Source organism: Alosa pseudoharengus, unplaced genomic scaffold, assembly GCF_046254945.1.
Source record: "Alosa pseudoharengus isolate Yale_2024_CS ecotype anadromous, Long Island Sound unplaced genomic scaffold, YU_APseudo_1.1 YU_APseudo_1.1_scf_1, whole genome shotgun sequence".
In the NCBI taxonomy this organism is placed as follows: domain Eukaryota; kingdom Metazoa; phylum Chordata; class Actinopteri; order Clupeiformes; family Clupeidae; genus Alosa; species Alosa pseudoharengus.
The window spans coordinates 18771459-18793334 of record NW_027468564.1 but is presented as its reverse complement, the minus strand read 5'-3'; the positions used below and the strand labels follow the sequence as shown (position 1 = coordinate 18793334).

The following is a 21876-nucleotide window of genomic DNA, read 5'->3' as shown; positions in this document are numbered from 1 at the left end:
ATCAAATTCCCTCTAATCCATTCAGGGGATTTTGGCAAAATCCCACTCAATAGGGGTGTCAGTCCCATAGCCCACTACACAATCTGTAATAGATAGATAGAGATAGATAGATAGATAGATAGATAGATAGAGATAGATAGATAGATAGATAGATAGATAGATACTTTATTGATCCCCGGGGGAAATTCAAGGTCTCAGCAGCATACATACAACACAAACACATTCTCTAACAGCAGAAAGAGTAATTAAAGTATATAATATAAAAACACAACTAAGCAATATAATAAGGACAGTACAAGATAAAGAATATGCTAAATATACTAAAATACAAATTATACTAACTGACACTTAATACAATATATAAAAAATATACTAAAATACAATTTACAAAAATACAAATTATACTAACACTTAATCTAAATCAATTCTAAAAACAGTATCCACATAGTGGTGATTAATCAATCAGAGGCGCTTGCAATGGCAATGACTGAGGCAGGGACTGATCCTGTGATTTCCTGTACATAGTAAGGTATGGTAAGGTGCTACATGGTGACACGGTGGTAGTGCAATGGTGATAGTGGTCATGGTGATAGTGCAAATGAGTAAGACCAACAGTGCAACAATGCAGAAGTAAGTAAAGTCTATATATCTATATATTGAACTATTAAGAAAAAGTATAAGTGTGTCCACAGTTCGGCTGTGGCATGGAGGGGGGGGGGGGGTTATGCATATGTGCAAATGTGCTAATATAGCACGCAAACAGTGAGGCATAAAGACAGTGGTACAAGTGGCTAGTGGACAGACAGTGCCAAACATGGAGGGGGTGAAGAGGCAGACAGACTATGCCGAGAAGTCTATCTCTCCTCTTCCCTTAAGTGAGGCATTGAACAGTTCAATGGCCCTGGGGACAAATTACTTCCTCAGTCTGTCCGTTGTGCAAGGCAGTGAGCGAAGTCTCCAGCTGATCAGGCTTTTCTGCTTAACAATAGTGGTGTGGAGTGGGTGACACTCATTGTCCAAGATGTTGATCAGTTTGTTCAGGGTCCTTTTGTCAGATAGTGAAGTGATGTACTCCAGTTCACTTCCCACTACAGAGCCAGCTTTCCTTACCAGCCTGTCAATTCGCCCCGCGTCCTTCTTCCTTGTGCTTCCTCCCCAACACACTACATGCATAGAAGAGGACGCTGGCAACAACAGACTGGTAAAACATCCTGAGGAGCTAACTGCACACATTGAAGGACCGCAGCCTCCTCAGGAAGTACAGCCTACTCTGCCCTTTCTTGTAGAGTGCATCAGTGTTGGCTGACCAGTCCAGTTTATTGTCCAGGTGGAGACCCAGATACTTGTAGGTGCTAACCATCTCCACATTGACCCCATCAATGTGGACTGGTAGCAGAGTGGGCTTAGACCTGCGGAAATCCACCACCATCTCCTTGGTCTTTGAAGTATTAAGTTGAAGATGATTGAGTTTGCACCATTGCACAAAGTCCTCCACCAGGCTCCTGTACTCCTCCTCCTGCCCGTTCCTGATACACCCCACAATTGCAGTATCATCAGAAAACTTCTGCATGTGGCATGACTCGGTGTTGTAGCAGAAGTCAGATGTGTACAGGGTGAACAGGACTGGAGAGAGCACAGTTCCCTGTGGTGCTCCGGTGCTGCAGATCACAGTGTCAGAGAGACAGTTCTTCAGTCTGACGAACTGTGGTCGCTCGGTCAGGTAATCTGTAATCCAGGTTACCAGGTGAGCGTCCACACCCATCTGCAAGAGCTTGTCTCCCAATCTGAGGGGCTGGATGGTGTTAAAAGCACTTGAGAAATCAAAGAATATGATTCTCACAGCACTTTTCCCCTTATCTAGGTGGGAATGTGTCTTGTGTAGAAGATAAGTGATGGCATCGTCCACACCCACTTTCTCCTGGTATGCAAACTGTAACGGGTCTAGTGCATGGCGTACCTGGGGTCTGAGCATGCCTAAGACCAATCTCTCCATTGTCTTCATCACATGTGATGTAAGAGCGACAGGTCTGTAGTCATTAAGCTCACTAGGGTGTGGCTTCTTAGGGACAGGGGTAAGACATGATGTCTTCCACAGTGTTGGAACTTGTCCAAGGCGTAGGCTCAAGTTGAAGATGTGCTTCAGTGGCTCCCCCAGTTCAGCAGCACAGGCCTTGAGTAGCCTTGGACACAGTCTGTCAGGCCCCGCTGCTTTATTGCTGCGCAATTTCTTGAGTTGGCCTGTGACTTGATCTTTTGTAATGGTGAGGGGTGAGAGGGGAGGGGGAGGAGTGCATCTGGGATCTGTGTGTCTGATGGCTGTTGACTGAGGTCGTTGTCACCTCATTGTTTGTGATCGCCATGTGGGGGAGGGGTGCAAAATCCAGTGATGGTGGGGGTACGATAGCCTGTGATGATGGAGGTGAGTGTTGCACTGGTATTGAGGGGGGGGTGGGGGATGGTGGACAGACCACCGCCATTGGAGCTGGAGCAGGGCAGTCAAACCTGTTGTAGAAGTGGTTCAACTGGTTCGCCCTGTCCAGGTCCCCCTCCACAGAGCTGCTGTTCTTCTTCAGGCCAGTGATAACCTTCATGCAGTCCCATGTCTATAGTTGGAAAGAATGTACTGCTTTTTTAATACAGGTGTCAAGAGACCTGTTCTTTGGATATGTCATTCAGGGGTGTCCGGCGGTCACGTGCATCTTTGTCCTAAGCCTCTGGCGCTTAGCGTTATCACGCGGGAAGAGGGACACCTGTCACAAATTTGACTTGGAAGTTTTTCAAAAAATTAGCAAGGGTAAATCAATGGGAATTTGTGGCATTTGTCAGAGTGTACAAGGGTTTGTACCTCCTGAAAACATGGCTCAAATGAGTCGATATTTGAACAGACGATTCATCTACGGACATAGATCAAGTACGACAAACGCCGGCTCCCCCAGACCCTTCCTTGGTTAACTTCTTCCGGGATGGTCCGAGCGACACCAGCGTCACTCTACGTTGTTTGACATAGTTGGAGTTCATACCGATCGGCCAAAGATAAGTGTGTCTTGGGCTCAAAAAGCACTGGCAACTTCAACTGGCTGCCTTCGGGGTACACTCTTGGCATATGGAATCGGGGTACAAGTCTGACATTTTCTTCAATTTAGAAGGCTGTGTGGCAGTAGCGCAGTACAGAGGCACCAAATTTGGCATAGACGTACAATCTAGGACGCAAATTAAGAATGCCAAACACTGGCTTCCCCAGACCCCTCCTTGGCTATCTTATTCAACTGGCTGCCATCAATATTTTTGATCTATTCAGTGGTATAGTGCAACAATTTTATTTAACCTGTCAATGTTCACATGCTGATAAAGAACGATAGGATTTCCAGCACTCACTTCCAGCACTCACTCAAGCATGTCAAGGTAGAGCTACCCAGAAGGAACTGCCCTGGCAGCAGGTGGTGTAAAGGCATATGACGAGCTGTATCACATCTTGCACTGTACCAGCAAAGAGCGACTGTATGAAGTGTTTGAAGCCTGAGCCACAAGCTCTTAAGGCTGTTCCAGTCACCGTGCCCGTCCCTGTTCCCAGTCCCATGGTTATTGTTCCAGTCACTGTCCCTGTTACAATCCTAGTCACCATCCCAGTTACTGTCCCAGTCACTGTCTTCGTTTCTGTCCCTTCCCCTGCGTCTGAGTCTGTCGTCCTGCCCGAGTCTGTCCAGTCATTGTCTGCCAGTTCCTACCTGCCCAATCCAGTCCCACCTTCCAGACCCCTCCACCCACCTTAGTCTGGTCCAGTCCTCTGTCATTCTGTTAATTAGTCTTTGTATCTCTACCCTCCTGTTCTTCTATCCTTTGTCGGTTCGTCTCTCTGTTTACCCTGTGTGAGTCCTGTACTGTAAGTAACTTTGTCAATGTGTAAGTTTATAGTTTGTTACCATAAAGTGTGTTTTTCTGAAGATTCTGCCTGCAACGAGTCTTGCGCTTGGGTCCTGTCCTGTCGTAAATTAAAAGGCTTGTCGTGAGACATCCCAGAAAAACAATAATTGCTGAAAGGCCAGATGCCCAGAGTTTGTGTGACAGCCCCTTGGACTTGATGAGTTAGACAGGTGGAAGTCCACAGAGTTTCAGCAATTTCTCCTCTACAAAAGAACCCATCAACCCACCAGCATCTTTCCACGTGACAGTGAAGCCATGTTTTACAGTAATGTCCTTTCTTCTCAGAGGTTTTATAGCATTTTGATTTCATGCCACTTGCAGTAAGTTCTGCTAACTGTTAGCAACAATGAATGCTGACACAACTGCAGTATCACAGTGGAACCAAGGCAGGTTGCAGTATAGGGCAAGTGATACAAAGGCAGACTGCAGTACGGGCAAGTGAAATCAAGGTAGACTGCAGTAAGGGCAGTGCTGCACTTTTCCTTGGTTTCACTCTACTTTTCTAGATTGTAGCCATATGAAATTTGAACACTGTGTTGACTCATCTGCCGTCCACTGAGGATTGAATGAAAATTGTGGCCACCATGAGAAAGGACTACGATTACATTTTGATTAAAGAAGGTAGGATCTGTGTAATTTAAGTTTTGTTTTATTTTTTTTCCTTTGATGTGTGGGTGATTCTTCAATTGGGGGAACTTTTATGTCCCCAGGTTATAAATTCATGTTAAAAATACTATATTATAAAATAAATAGTTTAGTTATTTCAAATAATATTTATTGCACCACCAAAAAATGTTATACACTAAAATCAGTATGATTTCCATTTTTAAAAATGTTTTCATCACTAATATTTGGCTACTCAGGCCTTGTCCCCAACCCAGACTTTAAAACTTATCTGCTCTGAAAATGTGCTAAAATCTTATCAGTTCGTTAAAAAATCACAATTCATGTTTAAACAGTAACTTAAAAAGGCACTTGATGCATAATTTGGGTTCATATATGTACAATTTGTGAACATTTTTAACAATTTAGTATTGTCCCCAACAATACTGTCATTACCGCAACAGTCTATGATTACAACAAGAATATTTCTGAGGGTAAGATTTTTTTATGCCGTAACCATGGAAATGAAGACTAGCAGGGGAGCACATGTCAGCCATGAAAGAACAGTGACATTTGATGTCTGAAAAAGTAAGTAATTTAATGATGAATTCCTTCTGATCATGGAGTAGACTTATTCAGCGTCATTACCATAAATGCTGTAGCAGCAATATTTTGATAAATATATATATATATTTTCACATGATTTATATGTATTTAAGGTTATTTTGTACTAGCTGTTGAGTGATGTTAGCAAATCCATGACCTTTTTTCCTGAAAAAAAACAAAAAATTTCATTACCGCAACACGTCATTACCAACACACAACTTGTTGTGATGGTAATGACAAGTGATTGTGGTAATGACATGTTCTGTGTCACTATCTATATCATATTATGTGTTTATAAATTAAGTTAAAGAAGCATAATAGTGTGATTTTACAATTAAACTTAAGTGAGATGCCTTACTTCATAAAACTATTTTTTCTCATTTTTTAACCAGAATGGCTCCCAAGAAATCCACTGAAAGGTCTAGAGATTATAGAAAAAAATTAAAGGAAGATCCTGTGAAATATCAGCAGTACATTGACAGAGAAAAGGAAAGATACAAAAGAAGAAAATAAACAGGAAAGCTTAAAGTAATCTCACAACTTTCAAAACGGGACCAAAGACACAAACGGAAACAATGGAAAGTTAACCAAAAGAATAAAAGAGCCAATGACAAAATTCGACAGGAAGTACAATACTATGTAGCTTCAAACACCCCCCCCCCTCCGCCCCCCCCCCCCCCCCCCAAGATCTCCAGTGCAACAAGGTGCAAAGTGAAAATGCAAATCGTGAAACTCCTTGCAGAAGAGGTCGTAAGAAACATAAGGCAAATAGAGCAAAAGTCTATCGTGATCTTTTTGCTATCCAAAAGAAGTTACAAATGGCACAGAAAAAAATTGAAAAATACAAAAAGAGATGCACTAGGCTTTCTGGACAGCTTTCACAACTAGAATCCCCAAAGCAAAAAACAAACAAAGAAATGAAACTGCAGCCTAAGGCTCTAAGGAAGACACTGCTCTTCCACAATGTGGTACTCTCTGAACTCAAAAACAAATACAAACAAGCTGGAGTGAAAAACAAACAGATTGTTGCCAGGATTCTAGCTGGAAAGGTACTGAAGAAGTACCATTTTTTAAAGGAAGCACAACGTCAGGTTGGATTCTCTTACAAAATAATGCTCAGCAACAGAAACAGGCCAGCAGGTTTCCAATTCCACAGGAGAGAATACAAAAACAAAGTGAATACAGATACAAAGGAACAACTAAAGAAATTCCTGGAGCGAGATGACAATAGTCAACCATCCACAGGAAAAAGAGAGACAATTACCAGAAAAAAAATCAAAATGCAGAAGCGTTTCTTTAATGACAGCTTGTATAACCTCTTTCTGAAGTTTAAGAGGGAATATCCAAACTGCCAAACTTTCATTTGCCAAACTTTCATATGCAGAATTCTGCAAAAATCGTCCATTCTGGGTTGTCGCACCATCTGCAAAAGACAGAGAAACTTGCTTGTGTAAGACACATGCAAATACTCAGCTAATGGCTGACAAATTGTTCCACCATAAGGTTATAGCATCAAACAAAATTGACAGGCTCATGGAGTCATTGTGTTGTGACAAGTCAACAAAGAGATGCATGTACAGAGAGTGTGACATCTGTCAGGAGAAGCAGCTGGAAACAAGAGAGTTTGACAGTTCTCTGCAGACCCACTGGTTCAGTTGGAGGCATAAAGTAGAAGAACGTGAAAGAAAAACCAAAGACGGGCTAAAAGAAAAAAATCAATGTCCATCTCACAAGTGAAAGAAAAAACTTATGGAACACTTAAAATTCTCCTAGATGATTTCACCAGTGCCTTAAAAGATAAATTTGGACGACACATCTTCAACATTCAGCACCAGCACTCCACACTACATAATCTCAAGGAGAATATACATGAGGATGAAATTATTATTCAGATAGATTTTGCTGAAAATTACCTAGGCAAATATGCATCAGGGGCCGTATTCACAAAGAATTTTAAGGCTAAAAGTAGCTCCTAACTGGCGAATTTATGAGCAACTCCTAAAAATAATGGGCGTGTCACTCCTAACTTTAGGACTCCTAATTTTTTTCACTAAAAGTAATTCACAAAGTATTTTAGACCTAAAAGTAGCACCTTAGTCTGGGACAGCTTAAAAGAAGTCAAGAGGACTCCTAACTCACTAAGACCTATTCACAAACCCTTTTTGTGGCATTTCACGTCGCGATGTTTTGAACTGCGTATGCGGCTACAGGAGCTTCATCGCGAGGGAACAATTTTGCATTGTAGGCAAAAAAGGGACGCAATAATGCCACCTACAACAACCAAAACTACTCATTGTCAACATGTAAATTAAATGTAACGTTTCATTGTGAATAAAATTAAAATGTTGTCCTCTTTGCAAACGTAGGCATATGGTGACAGATTAATTTAATAATGTTGCAAAGATAGCCTAGCCTACTGCATCAATCCATAGGCCTATGTTTCATTAGGCTACTAGGCTATTTGTTTTGCCTTACTCTTTATCCATTTAGCCTAGGCCTTTTTATTCAGTTATTCATCATCTTCCGTCCTTCGCACTACTTGTGTAGCGCACACATTCTCAGGCCTGTCAACTGTCACTCATCATCGTAAGGGAGGTGTTTGGAATCATTCCCGCATTACAATCATCAGCCAATCAAGGTGGTCACTTCAGTCAAGCTCCTGCATGAGTAATGACGTTATCCATAGCAACGAAGACTCTTAGTTTAGGAGTTGTCATTTTTCCTTACTAAGAGTAGATCTGAAAGGCTTTGTGAATAACTTTTAAGAGAAAACTCCTAGCTAAAATCTTTTAGTGCGATTTAGGAGTACTCTTAGTGGTAAGATAAAAGGCTTTGTGAATATGGCCCCAGAAGTGCAAGCTGCTCATTTTGGTGACTCACACAAACAAATCACCCTACACCCAGGCCTACACAACCAAAGAAGTTTTGTCCCTGTGTTCGATTTTGTCTTCAATGAGGCATGATCCATCAGGGATCTGGGCACATCTCTCACCAGTTTTATCTTACCTCAAGGAGCAAGTGCCATCAGCTACCACCAGGAGCGTGCGGTCCATATGGGCAGGTGGGGCAGCGAACTACCTGAAGCAGCCTCCACAAAAAATAGTTCCTCAGTAAATCATTGCTCCAAGTCTACTTTTAATAATATGATTGTCACATTAATTATCTATAGTTTCTGTAGGCTTTCAAACTATTTTTGGTCTATTGACATCAACTTTTGGATGATGGTGGCGATTCTTGTTGAGTTTAATGTGTCATGCAATGTTGGGGCAGGTCACCTCGACGATCGCATTCCTCAATATATTCATCGCATAACCCTGGCGGCTTGAATAAGGATTGCAATCCGCGCTAAAAGACGCATGTATGGTCGTAAAGTAGTCTGCCCCATGGTCATATTCTAGAACTGCTCAAATTATTCCGCCAGTAGGCCTATCGTTTCATTTCAAGATGCAGAAATGGTGAGTCGTGTAGCACCTGTTAACCGTGTTGAGTTTCTGTAAAAAAAAAACAAAAAAAACAATGAGAGGTTGAAATTAGAAGATACGTTAGCTAACCCTGGGGTCTTCCTTGGTTTAGTAACTAGCTTCTAGTGGATTTAATAGCATCTTTTGACAGCGCAAAAACGAGAAGGCAACGGTGTTCAAAGGTATGACATATACATGGATTTCTATGCAACGTCACGAACATATGCGTACGCAACCAGGGGGCATAAAGCAGAGCTACTAACAAGAAAGACGAACGTTATTTCAGTATTTGCGAACCTTATTTTAGTATTTACAGACCTTTTAACTCAAAATGCCAAGGAGTTGTTGTGTGGTTAATTGTGCTAACAGAACCAGTGATGGGTGCAAGATGTTTAATAGGGGAAGCATGATTTTGCCAAAAACCGGAGGAGGTTATGGCTTCAAGCCATAAAAAGGGCAGATTGGGGTCCGGTTGGTCCAAAAGGAGGCGAGAGTGTCTGCAGTGCACATTTCATAAGTGGTAAGTGTTTTGTTTTAGAGCTATAATTATCTAGTTTGAGTTAGCACTGCATGCTCGTCCATGTTCATGTTCATTCATCAATTATCAACAAAGGACGTTTCTTTGGTTCAGTAAATCTGGTAGTAGCAGGCTAGCAGCTAGCGCTAGCTAACTGATATCACTTTTGTGAGTGCTAATGTTGTTATAGCATGCTGGTCATCATTACTTCGGAGATATCCCCTTTCAACTTAACTAGCTACAGGTTGTATTTTAATACTGTCTTCGCTTCGTTCATGGGGCATGCACAGAGTGATTTTTTTAAATGACCCAACGTAGTGTTGGGAACATTAAGCAACTTAATGTTAGACCTAGCTTTAGCAGCTACTGCTTTAGGTAGCTTGTTTAGTCGGTGTAGCAGTGTTGTTTATTCCATTATCCTGCTGTTAGCTGAATAATAAAAGTCTCGTGTTATCATTTCCCCTTTTTTTCAAGGATCAAAAGTTGACTTGTTGTAGGTTGTACAACAGGCATAGGAAAGGCTTGCATTGCAAGATAAGTTTGGTTTGGTCTCTCTCTCTCATATTTTGGTGGGTAGGAAGATGTGCTTGGTCTCTGCCTCTGTTTGGTGGTTTGGTTTCACTCTGTCTCTCTATCATTATGAGTAAATGTCAATATAAAACATTAAGAAAGTAATTATTGCTAATCAGTTATGTTTTTTTTTTCTATCAGGGGAACCATCCTTTGACTGTGATAGTCCAGACTTTGTTCCCTCCATATTTCCTCATAGCAGGGAAGCATTTAACTTTCTTAATGTTTTATATTGACATTTACTACAGGTTGTATTGTAATACTTTTTTTTTTTATTATACCTTTATTTAACCAGGGAAGAAAATCACATTGAGATAGGTATCTCATTTACAAGTGAGCCCTGGCCAAGGTAGCAGCACACAGTGAACATAATAGAGACAGACAAAGTAAAAATCAGTACATAAACAACAGTCACAACACGCACATACACTAACACGCTCACACACACACACACACACACCCACACACACAACAATACGACAATGAAACAAAATTAAAAGTTAGGAACAGGTGCAGACAGTTTGGAATGTTTGGTTGAGATATGACTTAAATTCATTGATTGAAATAAATACTGTAAGTTTCAACGATCTTTGAATGTCATTCCAAGCAGTTGATGCACTATAAATAAAAGCAGTTTTTCCAAACTCGGTCTTCATTGAAGGAACTTTTAAAAGAATATATCTACTTGTACGCAGATTATACCCTTGACTATTGACAGTTAAAAGACTAGTCATATACAGAGGAAGCTGGCCAACTATGGCCTTGTACACAAATGTAAGCCAATGCTTGTACCTTCTTAAGTAAAGTGAGGGCCAACCTACCCTTTCGTACAGTGCACAGTGATGAGTGAAGTAATGTGTACGAGTTATGAATCTTAGAGCAGAGTGATAAACAGAATCTAATGAATGTAAAAGAGCCTTAGTGGTGTTTCTGTAAAAAACATCTCCATAATCTAAGACAGGTAGGAAGGTAGCTTCCACCAACTTTCTCTTGGCTGACTGTGAAAAACAGGCAGTATTCCGAAAATAAAACCCCAGCTTTAGCCTTAACTTAGATAGTAATTGTCTAACATGTAACTTGAATGATAAGTCCTCCTCCAACACAAAGCCTAGGTATTTGTAGAAGGAGACCAGTTCTATAGCTTTGCCCTGCAAAGTGTAAAGAGGTGGTAGAGAAGATTTACATTTATGTTTCCTAGAAAAGACCATGTATTTTGTTTTCTTATCATTCAGAACTAGTTTTAAAGAGAGCAGATTGCGCTGAATACTGTCTTGGTGGTGGGTAGGAAGATGTGCTTGGTCTCTGCCTCTGTTTGGTGGTTTGGTTTTACTCTGTCTCTGTCGTTATGAGTAAATGTTAATATTAAGAAAGTAATTATTGCTAATCAGTCATGTTTTTTTTCTATCAGGGGAGCCATCCTTTGACTGTGATAGTCCAGACTTTGTTCCCTCCATATTCCCTCATAGCAGCATCACCACAGACAGTACTGCAAAGGTGGCAAGGTCTGTGTCAGTTTTTTTTGTTTAACCATTCAGTTATTTTGAATGTTTTGACCTCATTTGGTTGGCAGTTTAATCTATAGTTTCTGTGTCCTGTCTGTATATATTGTTTGCTCACGAAAAACCTGTAGTGGTTTGCTAATATTTTTATGTTGATTTTTACGTTGATATGCCTTCCCCTGCTGTTTGTCATAGGTATGAACGACAGAGAAGACGGGAAGAGTCAAGGGCTCCTGATGAGAGACCTAGTGTCATGCCTGATCTGGAATCATCTGCAGGTATGCCAAACTCCTAATTTGATTAATTCATAAACTGTCACTGTTAGTTTGTTGCACAATGTGTTTACCTTTCCTTAATAAAATCCCTTTCAACTTGTATGTTATTGTGTGTTTGTATGTATGTCTGTCTCTCTCTCTCCCTCTCTCTCTCTCTCTCTCTCTGTCCTTCTTTAGATAAGCTTGACCCTGAGAATACACTGGAAAGGCAATACAGAGAGCTGCAGGAGGACTACTCCTCAGTGAAAAAAGAGCTGGAGGCCGTACGAGAGGAAAACCGGCAGCTGAAAGAGAAACTGAGGAACTCGAAATTCAGGTTTGATTCCATTTCAGACCCTGCACTTTGTTTCTTCACCGGTCTCCGAACAGCACAGGTCTTTTTATGGCTTTTGAGCATTCTAAAAAGAAGCGCTATTTCACTGAGGGGTGGACTAACATGGGAGAACCACCTCCTGTTAGTGCTGATGAAAATCAGGCTTGGCCTCTCCAATAAGGACATAGCATACAGATTCGGCCTTCCCTTCTCCACTGTTTCAAAAATTTTAAGGGAGTGGGTACCCCTGCTGTCCTCTGTCCTAAAACCTCTAGTAATTTGGCCCAGTACACTCTAAAAAACATTGGGTTAAAAACAACCCAATTTCAACCCATCCACTGGGTAAATAGTGGTCGAGCCCAGCACTGAGTTATATTAGCCCCGAAAATTGGGTTGTTCGGTCAACCCAATGAGTTGGGATGATAGTCTAACCCAAACATTGGGTTATCGTAACAAAACTTTTAGGTTAAACCTACATAATTGTTGGGTAGGCTATCTTATACAACCCAGGATTTATATTATTTTCACTGTCATTTCTGGGTTATGCTGACCTAATTTATGGGTTATTCTAAGTATCTTATTTTTCTCCTTAATCCAATCACTATTAATTGATAATAATTCAAATAAATGTTTGCAAATCAATAATGTTACAATATAATGTTTTAAAATCCATCCAATGGGCAACAATAGCCATGCAATGAAATAAAACAGTTCGACATTTATTTATTTGGCAGTTTATTTTTTGAACAGATAGCTAGAAAAAGCTTGTGATACTTCCATGAAGGCAGGCAGATTCCACCGTCCGTTTTGGGGATTACCCCTGTTAATCAAAGAAAAAAAAAAGAGTGCATTAATCACTGTTATTTACAGAACTTTATATCAAGATTTTCATGAACCATTATCATTGAATGATGTTGACAAACATTAAAAATCCACCAGTAGACAAAATATTAGCGCAACACACTCGGAAACCATGACCAATGGAAACCATGACCAATAACTTGTAGCTTCTAGTTCTGTCTGATACTACAACCAAAAACACCCAGTAACGTTACATGGCTATAATATGAAGCTACCCTGAATGAATTAATAAGATGTTGTTTGCCATTATTATTACCGCACGTGTGGCTTGTGAAGAGACTAACATTACTTCAACTGTGTTGGCTAATATTAGCTGACAAACGTTAGCTGCAACCAGTCTAGGCTACAACCACCACGAAGAGCATTGATGCTAGCTATATGGTCTGCTAATGTTAACCAGCTTGGTATGCTCATTTTAGTTCGTTGTAAAAGTTCGTTTTGTTTCTGTCAGCAGTTCATACCCAGTGAACAAAGAACTATGTTTTTATGAGTCTGTCTTTGTGTATATTTAACATGAACAGTAATTGTAAGATCATGTTAGCTAACGTTAGTTAGCATGAATGACACAATTGTTAACCTGTTTGAGGCTGAACGAAATTGGCAGGCAGAATATCCATTCATATCATGAAGGGTAGCTTCTACATCTCTGGGTGGACTTTTAAAATCCGTCTGGATAAAACATTTTTAAAAAAGTTAAAGATACATACCTTACGAAATTGCCTGATTTCCATTGCATGCTGACAGCTGGTGGACTGGACGGTTGGAAGAATAACGATGTTTTTTCGAACTCTCAAATAACTATGCAGCTGTGTTAAAGTCACCCAGGTGCTGGGTAGTGTAGTCCACGTCAGGTGGGAGAGAGGAGGGGCACTTTCCTAAACTATCAACCCAACAAGCTGGGTTACAGAAAATAACCCAACATGAGTAAAAACAACCCCACAAAATGCCCTGACAGCCTCAACCCAGCGTTTGGGTTGGGAAAATAACCCAGTTTTTTTTAGAGTGTAAGGAAGCAGTGAGAGCAAACTTGCCTAAATCATTTAAACCCAAATTCAAAAACTGTAGATGCATAATTGACTGTACCGAAATTTTCATAGAGAGAACATACAATTTGAAAGCCAGAGCTGAAACTTGGTCCAATTACAAACACCAGAACACAATAAAATATTTAATTGGCATAACACCGGCAGGCTCCATATCCTTTCTGTCTGATGGGTGGGGTGATCGGGCCTCAGACAAAATAATAACCTTAGATTCAAACTTTCTGAACAAACTTGACCATGGGGATGTTGTACTTGCAGATAGAGCAGGGGTCTCCAACCTTTTTGGGGTCGAGGGCTACCCGAGGGTGAAAAATTAGTCGGAGGGCTACTTATTCGAATAAATAAATAAATAAATAAAATAAACGTATTCATTTCACTATAAAACTATGACTATTTGTGTTAATCACTAATAATCAATGAAGACAGACATTTAAACATGAACAATGAATTATTAATAGTCTCAACAATCTTACTCAATAATATGAATAACTTTTATTTTTCAATAATTCCAAAATGTACATAAAATTGAAGATCAGTAAAGAAATCCAATATATATTCTTTTTTTTCTAGTAATCTCATATAGGGATAATTAAAGCTGTTATATTACAATATACAAATTCCACATCAATAGCTGTAACATAAAAATAGAAAAATAAAATAATAAAAAAAGTGTTTTTCTGGAAATGTCAGAGGCACAATAACAAAAGGTGATAAATATGCCCTTTTAACACACAACACATCTATGACATTTAAAGCTGTTATATGCAATGCTAGTGGGAAGCCTGGCATTGCAGGGAGCCCACCAGTGCACTGTAGTTAGGGGTGTAGCTTGACACAGCAACTCTTATAGAATCCTCAAGGTGAGTATCAGTTAAACGAGTTCTGTGTTTGTTTTTAATGAAGCTCATATTAGAGAAGGCTGACTCACACAGATAGGTTGAACCAAATAAGCAAGCAGCTTTTAAAGCTGCTGTATGCACACCTTTGTATTTCTCTGAGTCCACAAGACACCAAAAGTGAGGGGAACCCTGGTGGGCTTTGAGAGTAATGTCATTTTGCAACGTGAGGATTTCCATTTCTAGCTCACCTGCATTTAAGTTAAATGTTTCACCTAACTGCTCTGAAATGCATGAGATATCAACTTGCAAAAAGGGATTGGAAATGAATGTCACACATGGCTGCAGTTTGTCAAAGTCCTGAAATCTCTCCTCAAACTCATGCCCAAGCCTAGATATGAGCTGGGTGTACTTTTCTGTAGCCCTGTCCAATGCCCCAGATGCAGGAGTAGTTACATTTAGAATTGACTGCACAGATGGAAAGTGAAGGAACTTCTTACTTTGCAAATGCACAGAGAAAATGTTCAACTTGGCTCTGAATGCACTCACAGCACTGATCATGTCAGTGACATTCTTGTCTTTGCCTTGTAACTCACAGTTCAAATGATTAAGTTTCCCTGTGATGTCCGTTAGAAAGGCAAGGTCGAGCTTCCATTCAGTGTCTTGGAGCAAAGTAGTGTCCTGACCTCTAGAATCCATGAACTGTTTTATTTCACCCAGAAGTGACAGAAAACGCTGCAAAACTCTACCCCTGCTGAGCCAGCGAATCTCTGTGTGCAGCAAGAGGTCACCGTATTCAGCTGACAGCTCCTCCAAGAGAAGTTTGAATGACCTGTGTTGTGTGGCTTTGGAGCGGATGCTATTCACAATCTTTACGACCGGAGTCATGACGTGGTCAAAACCCATCACTTTCGCACATATTGCCTGTTGATGGATGATGCAGTGGTAATTTAGAAACCGTGGAAAATCTGGATCTCGTCTGCAGCGCGCAATGAACCCTGAATGACGGCCGGTCATCGCGGGGGCTCCATCTGTCGTCACCGATACCAACTTTTCCAACGGGATATTCTTTTCGGTGAAATACCGCTTCATGGCTTCATAGATGTCAACAGCCTTTGTTGTTGTCTTCAGGGGTAGCAAAGTCAGCATTTCTTCTTTTATGGTGAAATCGCTGAACACCATTCGAACAAAGACCATCAGCTGCGCCGTGCTACTGTTGTCCACAGACTCATCACACTGGATGCTAAACCATTTGCATGTACCCAGTTCACGGTTAAGCTGTTGCGTTAAGTCTGTGGACATCGCTGACACTCTCCTGGCAATGGTATTGGCACTTAGCTGGACATCCGAGATAGCAGCAATGATTTCTTTTCCGTTCTTGTGATCTTTGAACAAGGTGTCTGCTACCACGGACATTACTCCACACACAACCTCACCATCCGAAAACGCCTTCTTGTTTACAGCCAGGTACTGTGCTGCCCTAAATGAGGCTTCAGTTGCAGCTACCGACTGTTTCACGGGCTTTATGAAAAATGATTGCTGCTTGCCCAAAGCTGCATTGAGCTCACGCGCCTTTTCTGCCCTCAGTGTGCTGCCTGGTGGGTAGCTAGCATTGAACGTTCTGTGTAATGTAGAAAAATGTCTTTCCACATTGTGTCTCTTAGCCAAAGCTACGGCAGCTCCACAAATCATACATACGCTCTTGTCTTTTACTTTAGTAAAGAAGAACTCTTCCTCCCATTCTTCCTGGAAGTGGTATGATTTCTTTTTCTTGATTTCAGACATCGCGAAATACACATACAGAATTCTTTCTTGTTTACATTCTTCTTCTAATTAATGTCAAGGGGAGTCTGCGCAGTGGCGGTATAGGCTAACTTTTGGCGGTATAATTATATATTTTTTAAATAACTTTACTAAATTCATTTTCAAATGTTGTAGGAAATCTTAAAAGTTGTTTTCTTCTATAGCTAAACTCGTATTAAAACATGAAAACATTAAAAAATATTATTTAAAAAAAATGTACCATATGTGATTTAGAACTCTGTGTCAACCAATGGCTATTTTTAGAACATCCACCGCGGGCGCCTCATAGGCTCCCGGCGGGCTACCTGGTGCCCGCGGGCACCGTGTTGGAGACCACTGAGATAGAGGGTTCTTAATCAGAGAAGAGTTGGCGAGTGTGGGGGCAACTTTAAAAATCCCTAGCTTCACTAAGGGTAAGTCACAGTTGTCTGGTTTGTGCGTTGACACGTCCCGACAGTTATCAAGAGTTCGTATACACGTAGAACGTGTCATTGGTCAGCTAAAGAATTTTCATATATTGAACAGCGTCATACCTATAAGCCAGGTTGATATGCTGGATGACACCTGAAGAGGTCTGTGGTCCCCCGGAAATAGAGTCTCAGATAGTGCAGGTAGAGATTGAGATTGGACCTCAGTCCCTTTAATTCTTTTATGCATTATATCCCCCCCACACACACACACACAAACAAAAACTTTTCCTGACCCCTAGTTTAAGGACCACTGCTTGATGTTGTGACAACTTGAACATAGTGTACAATGGAATGATTGTAAAAACAAGAGAATGTTAAAAACGTATAACTGTATGTGTGATGATGTGTAATGATATTTGTAATATGATGTAATGTAACAAACAAAATGAAATGAGTACAGCATACACCTAGGCTAATATTTATATGTCTTTACATCCGCATATCCAATTTTTTGTCTTTCTGAAAATGTTCACACATTTGTAGTGGAACTGTTGGCAACAGTCTTTGCATGTGATTATTTTGCCAAAGCCGGGTCTTTTGCAACGAGGACAGTTGATCTCTGCAGCCAACTGGGGGTCTTGGCAGCGGCAGACCAGCTCTGGAAGGAGGTGGTCCATGAAGAGCACTTCGGCCTTTGGAAGGGTTTCTTCAAGGAAGCGCTCATCCCTCCATATCCGGCGGGTGATGCTAAAGTTCTTTGTCCACACCATGAAATCGCACATATTCAATTGGCAAACATGCATTTGCAGTTGAACCTGTGAGTAGTATGAGTGGTTATGGCGCAGCTCATAATGTTCATCTAGGCAGAAGGTAGCATCAGCCTCAGACCCCTGTAGTCCCTCTCTGTATTTGTATGGACATTTGATCTCTAGTAAACCTGTTCCACAGCAGTCACAGGAGAATACACCATCAGGAGAAGCAGCCAGATATGGCTTGTCTGCTTTCACAGTTCTGTCAGGTCCATTAAGTCAAGAACAACACAGGCAATACAAATTCTTTAGGCAATTTTATTGAATATATTACCAATTAAATTTGGCGGTATGGCTCTGTTCAGAGGGGTCCCTAGACTTTTCATGAGCACCATGAAAGAGCAGTGAGCCTGGGGACAGCAGCAGCATTAGGGGGCGCTCACACAGTTTAACACTGAGCGAGCTAACTATTCCCCCATATGAACAGAGCAGGCTACTATGACATAAAGCCTATGCCATGTTATACACGACAGGGTGGAGCAGGGGAGGGGGTGGGTTGCATAAATGCGAGCAGCAAGCAGTTAGGAATAACTAAAGCAGCTTTAAATAAGGCGCCCTGTTTGGATGTAGCCATTTAGAAGCGAGGGGAGTGCGAAGGGAGTTGACAGCTGATCAGCTGACGCCCATAGCGGTTAGCAACGCCTTGACTACTTGGCCTGCCAGAACTGACGCTGACGCTCAATTTCTGTCAGGTCCATTAAGTCAAGAACAACACAGGCATTACAAATTCTTTAGGCAATTTTATTGAATATATTACCAATTAAATTTGGCGGTATGGCTCTGTTCAGAGGGGTCCCCAGACCTTTTTCGGACAGCAGCAGCATTAGGGGGCGCTCACACAGTTTAACACTGAGCGAGCTAACTATTCCCCCCAAACAGACCGTACCTGGCAATCCTCTTGTGACCAATCAACACAAGATGATGGAATTTAAGTAGCCTTTAAGCACAGGGAAGCAGAGCACATAGGTCAGGAAACAGAGCAGGGAGCAGAGCACATAGGGCAAGAAGCAGATCAGGGAGCAGAGCTCATAGCTTTCTGAGCGTCAAGAATGGCGCGAACGTCAGGACGAAGGTAACGTTCGTATGCAGTAGACGTCCATCGGCCCATGGCTTTTAGGGTTGAAACAGGAGCAGATGCCGCCGCAGTAGTTGCGGCCCCTATGCGCAGGGAATGGGCTGTATAGCGGTCTGGAGGCAGTCCGCAGAATTGGCAGAGGAGGCGTAGATGAGATGCAAACCAGGCTCTGGACATTGGTTTCCCCTCCTGAGTGACAAACAGCGGCTCCTGCGGACCAGCACGAGGACGGCTCCTCAAGTAGGTCAGCATGGATGATAGAGGACAAAAGACAGTATTAGACTCTGATATATAAACAACTACACCGTCACTATTTCTATCTGATTTGGAGTGTTTGAGAAACAAGGTGAAATGGTGATCATTAATCGAAACATCAGAAATGGTGAGATCGTGATTTGGGTCAAAGAAACACGTGCGTGAAGAGATTTCACCACCCCGTAGGAACCCAAAGAAAACTGTGAGAATGACTGTCTCTAACATTTGATCTGTGTAAGGCCCAAAACACCCTTCCCTCAAACGTGATATAATTGTATTAACTAAAGGTAATGTGAAAGGGAGACGTTTATCGTTGCCTCGAGGTGACTCCTTTTTGAGGCCGTTCAGCAGGAGGCGTATGGATGGGTTTTCCAGAATGCTGGTAACGGATGGATCCAGGCAGCGTAGATGGAATTGGATGCCAGCAACAGTACTTTTGATGGAGGAAGGCTGCATTTTTCGAGACTCAAAGCAATGGACTATAAATGCACTAACACAGGATATATTCACAGGCAGAGCGGGTACAGATAAAGTAGCACAAAATGTGGTGAAATAAGACCAAGCTGAGTCGTACGCTTTTAATGTAGATTTAGACAGACCTCCACGCATGTACTGCGCAGCAGCGCGCACATGAGATTGCAGCGGATCATTTAATCTAAAATGGTTTGGCTGAACGGGGGGCATTCCAGGCTTGACTGGGCTGCTTCTGGACACAGGCGATGAAATTTCTGTAAATTAAATCAAGAGAGAGAATCGGCCACTTGATTATTTAGACCAGGGATATGAGCTGCGCGAAAGGTATAATTGCCCAAAATTGACAGCCATGTAAGACGTCTCATGAATCTATTAATGATTGGAATAGATGAGCGCATCTTGTTAATGATGTTAACAGTTGCCTCGTTGTCGCAGAAAAACAGAATTTGTTTCCTAGCCCAATGTTTACCCCAGAGAATGCAAGCTACAACAATAGGATACAGCTCTAGTAGGGCTGTTGAGGATTCATTGGCAGGCAAGTTGACTAATTCTTTCGGCCAAGCGCTTGCAAACCATTCGTTATTGAAGACCCCCCCAAACCCTACGGAGGGCGCAGCATCCGTATACAGATGGAGCGCTGGAGATGATTCCAGAAAATCATTATGAAAGAAAGAAATGCCATTCCAATTATCCAAGAGCAAAGACCAAAATTTTAGCTCTGATCTACATCCTGCGTCTAAAGAAACAACGTCATTGAGATCTTTAACCGATTTGGATAAGTCAAGAAGCCTGGATATGAATGACCTGCCTTGAGGAATAACTCTCATCGCGAAATTAAGATGGCCTAGAAGAGAGAGCAGTTCCCTTTTGGAGAATGACTTTGAATTTTGAGCTGCATGCATAACCTGTCTTATGCGGGATAATTTCTCGAGGGGAAGCGAGGCTTGCATTAGGTCGGAATTCAGGGTGATGCCCAGAAACTCTAGAACCTTAACGGGACCTAGGGTCTTCTCCTCTGAGAGAAGAACACCCAAATCCGAAAAAGTTCGCTTGAGTGCCGAGATGGAAAAATCTGACTTGGCTGATGGGAAGTCTACCAGAAGAAAATCATCTAAAAGATGAAGTACGAACTGTAATTTTTCGTTATTGAGGAGAATCCAGCACAAGGCTTCGGATAAGGTATCGAACATTTTTGGACTACTACGACAGCCAAAAGTGAGTCTAACTGAGAAATAGGTTTTGCCTCTCCATTTAACGCCAAACAGATGCCACTGAGAAGGATGCAATGGCATCACTTTAAAAGCGTCTGAAATATCCGCCTTAGCAAGCCAAGCTCCTCGTCCTGCCTTTTTGATGAACTTAATAGCATCGTCAATCGGTGCTATAGAATAGGGAGAAAGGGGCTAAAGGAATGAGGCTACTGATGCTATCAGCTGAATTGTTATGGGGAGCCGAAAGGTCAATGATCAATCGTTTTTTTCCTGAATATTTCCGAGTGGCGATCCCTATGGGGTTTATCCTACAAACTGGGAAAGGAGATTACTCATACGGTCCGATCATAAAACCTTTTTTGACTTCCTTCTCCAACAAGGCATCCACTATCTCAGGCTCCTTTGACGCAGACAACAGGTTTTTAGAGCTGAATGACACGGCAGGGAAATGCAACAGACCAGGGGCCTCATGTACAAAGACTTGCGTGGATTTCATACTAAAACATTTCGTACGCGCAAACCTGAAAAGTAGCGTACGCACAAAAAAATCCTGATGTATGAAACTGTGCGTACGCAGCATTCCACGCAGCTTTTCTTTGTACATCCCAATTAACGTGAAATTAAGCGTACATGCACGAGCATTACACTCCACCCTCTCTCCTCCCTCAATCACACTCATTTTAATATGCTAACTAGAAGGCCATTCGAGAGCGCAGACCTCCGCGAAGACAAAATGGTCTATCCCGCAATATTAATAACAATGAAAACTCATCTGTGGATCCATTCATACTCAAATCTGTTGCAATTTGCAAAGTTTAATAATTGAAATCATCAAATGAATAAAAAAGTTTATTTTCAGCGAATGCGAGGTAGAAGTGCTTATCTGACGAAATGGCAAGAATCGTATGTCTTTATCATCTGTAATTAATTAATAACAAAACGAAAACAGTAGTGGCAGAGCGTGGCAGTGGCTAGGCTGAGACTGGCAGAATTATTGGTCAGTCTGCAAGTAGGTGACAGGGTTCGCATAACTGGGTTGAATGCATTTGGACCATGACAACATAACTGCATTTATTAAAAAATCATTAAATAAATCGTGTCCAAGTAGCCTACCACGCATCGTGCACCCGAATGGAATAAACTCAGTTGATCCAGGCCACCTCGCCACAACATTACGATTTCTGGATCCCTATATTTGCACACAAGTGTGACAATAATGCGAATGCTTACGTCGGAGGCTTACGTTACGGCCGTCGTTACAAGGAAAGTCAAAGTAGCCATGCAGTCAATCAGGGAAATATCTTATATTCGCACTTATTAGTCAGCCTATCTAT

The 21876-nt window shown here is 41.6% G+C and overlaps 1 long non-coding RNA gene across 2 annotated transcripts; it reads left to right on the top strand.

The window, feature by feature from the left end:
* The first annotated feature begins 8972 nt into the window (after nucleotides 1-8972).
* LOC143124750 (uncharacterized) lies at nucleotides 8973-11784 on the top strand. 2 transcript variants are annotated; one of them, XR_012987101.1, is made up of 3 exons: nucleotides 8973-9111; nucleotides 11087-11180; nucleotides 11373-11495. It is a non-coding gene; the product is annotated as an uncharacterized LOC143124750 (long non-coding RNA). The 2 variants fall into 2 exon arrangements; XR_012987080.1 differs by lacking the exon at nucleotides 8973-9111 and adding an exon at nucleotides 11630-11784 and having other exon boundaries at nucleotides 11014-11180; nucleotides 11373-11455.
* The last annotated feature ends 10092 nt before the right edge of the window (nucleotides 11785-21876 follow it).